Here is a 2916-nt window from a genome sequence, read left to right as displayed (position 1 = left end):
CTGTCAAGAAGTTATCTGTAAGGTGGAACTGGGTTTCCTTTAGAGGTAATTAGTATTTTTTTTCTATGTTCTTCTAAGATTTCTTTATCCTTGATGTGCTGCAGTTTGACTACAATATCTCTAACTATAGATTTCTTTTTTGTTTAGCATTCTTGGAATTTGTTGTGCTTCCCAAATCTGTAGATTTGTGTTTTCTATTAGTTCTGGAACATTCTCATCATTATCTTTAAATATTGTTTCTTTCCCATTCTCAATAGTCTTTGCATCTGGAATTCCAACTAGGTTACATGATAAATTGTTCTCATTCTGTTCAGGTCCCTCAACATCCCTCCCATACTTTCCATCTCTTTATTTCAGACTAGCTTTTAGGCAGTTTCTTCAGATCCACCTTCTAAATCACAAATTCTGTCTTCAACTGTTTGGCCTATTTGCAGACTCTTGTATGTGGTTATGTATAGATTTTATTGAAATGTTATCCATTGATTTTTAAATTTCATTGATTACATTTTAATTTCTAGAGGACTTGGAGGGGGGGATTTTTTTTAATTCTGACAGGTCACAAATTTTCAGAGACTTTTCCTCCTCACCCAGAGCCAACATCAAGAAAGACATGATTTCTTGCTATCTCCCCTTGAACTCAGTAAGATTTTTTTCCTCCCTAGTCCACCCTTTCATGGAGACTGTAGCCCTTCCACAGAACCTGACTTCTGTGGGAGATCTTTTTCAGCCCCCTACTTCAGACACATCAAAGGCTTGGTCTGCTGGTCCCAAATTACTCATTAACACCTCAGGTGCTGGTTTAATAAAATGCCCCTAGGATTTCCATGGCTTCAAGGTTAACTTACTACCTTGATTTTAATTCTATTTGGTACCTGGGATTTCACTCTACTTTAAACTCAGTTATGCATTTTCTGTTGCCATTTCTAGCTATCTGGTTGTCGAAAGGTTTTTCATAATATGACCTTCCCATATTATCAAAATCAGGCTCTGTTCCAGTGAGGGTTGTCAGATAAAACACAGGATGTTGGGTTGTGTTTGAATTTCAACATCAAATGGATTTTTTAGCATAAGAATATCCCGTGGTATATTATTCATTGTTTATCTGAAATTCAAATTTTTACTGGACATCCTGGTGTTTTATTTGCAAAATCTGGCCATCTTATCGCCAATCCATCTCCTGCCATTTCCCCCCTCAGTCACCGTGCTGCAGCCACACAGGCCTTTCTGTCCCTCGAAAGCACCAAGCTGATTTCCAGCCTCAGAGCCTTTCTGCTTGCTTTTCCCTTGCCTGGAACATTCTTATTCTAGATCTTCACACAGCTGGCTTCTTATCATGTAGATCTCAGCTTAAATGGAATCTACCTTGTCACTTCCTGTCAGGCTCCACCACCACTACTAATAAAACTTAACATTCTCTGAAATTACATTATTTATTTACTTGTAATTTTTCTCCTTTCTCCCCATAGAAGCATGTAAGCTTCATGAGGGCAAGGGCCTTGTTAGTTGCTATATCCATCCCTAGCACCTGACACAGTGCCTGGCACTTAGTGGGCCCTGAATAAATGTTTTTTTGGATGAATGATACACAGGCAGCCCAAATCCTTCTCTGCAAAGTTTAGTTATGAAGATCTGCTGAAGGTAGACTAGCTGGCCTTAATTTAAAAAAAAAACAACAAGGGCAACAAATGTTTCAAAAAAAATCAGATGGATTCTAAACAAAATTGCCTTGAAGAAAGGGCTGGTTTGTACTGTGAGTGGCTGATGGTGGAAGATCCTCCAGCCCCAGTACCTCCTTGCAGAGCTTGTGCCCTAGCGAGCAACCACCCAGGGAAGGAGTGGGAATACCTGGCTTCACTCTACACTGAGTCATCTTCAGCTGTTAGACCGAGGCTTTGTGGAGGACCATGTTTTTACTGCAGTCTTTGAGGCAGTGAGACAACGGAGCAGTCAACTCCTGGGACTGACTGCTCTTCCTGCCTGTGTGCGGAAGTCGGGCAGAGCCCGCTATCCGATTTGGAACCCCACACATTCTGGGGCTTAGAAGCTATTCAAGAGAAAGAAGGAAACCTCAGAGAAAAGCCTAATTTTAACAAAAACTAGTAAAATTTTAGAAGAGCCAGGCTGGTAGTTATACCTCCAGTTTGACAATCTTGGAGGCCAAGACTGTCAGACATGGTATGGTGGGGGATCTGGAAGTGTCTGTTAGGGGTGGATAAAGTATAAGCAATTGTATGTTGGTGAAGCATACATTGAGAGAGAAAAGGTTAAAATAGCTGGAGAGAGGAGGAGGGAGGCAACTGTGTTTGGGTGGGGCTTGTAAACCATATCGAGAAGCTTGGGTGTATAGAAACCCTTAAGTCTATTGAAGAGAGATTATGAAAATCTGAAGAATAATAATGATAATTTTAGTCATAGTAGTCACGGATTAAACCAGGCACTTACTAAACTCATTATATAATCTTGTGTACCCCAAGGCAACCCAACCTCATGTGAACTAGTGTTTGTACCTCCGATTTATAGGTAGGGTGAAAAAAAAAAGTTGAGAGGGTAAGTAACTTGCCCAAGATCACTCAATGCTACCCAGATCAGTGTGACTAGAGTGCTCTCTCCACTGCCTTGGCCTAAGGCATCGGAAGTGGGGGAAAAGAAGGCAGATTTGGAAAATACTGAGGAGGCAAATAACAATAATAGTGGACGGGGAGGAGCTAAAAGTCCAGTGTGATATAAAACTTCCACAATTGCAGTGACAACATAATTCTGTGTACCTCGCCAACGTAATTCTATCTTCCACTGCCAACACTCGGCCTCCTGGGGCGCTCCAGGCGGCGCCGCGGGGGACTTCAGGCCCAGCCCCGCCCCGCCGCGCCCCTCCGGGGGGCGTCTCCGCGGGCCACGTGGTCCGGCGCCCCGCGCCGG

Source organism: Sturnira hondurensis, unplaced genomic scaffold, assembly GCF_014824575.4.
Source record: "Sturnira hondurensis isolate 20B ecotype Veracruz unplaced genomic scaffold, ASM1482457v3 Scaffold0015596, whole genome shotgun sequence".
In the NCBI taxonomy this organism is placed as follows: Eukaryota; Metazoa; Chordata; class Mammalia; order Chiroptera; family Phyllostomidae; genus Sturnira; species Sturnira hondurensis.
Note: the sequence above shows the minus strand (reverse complement) of the source record.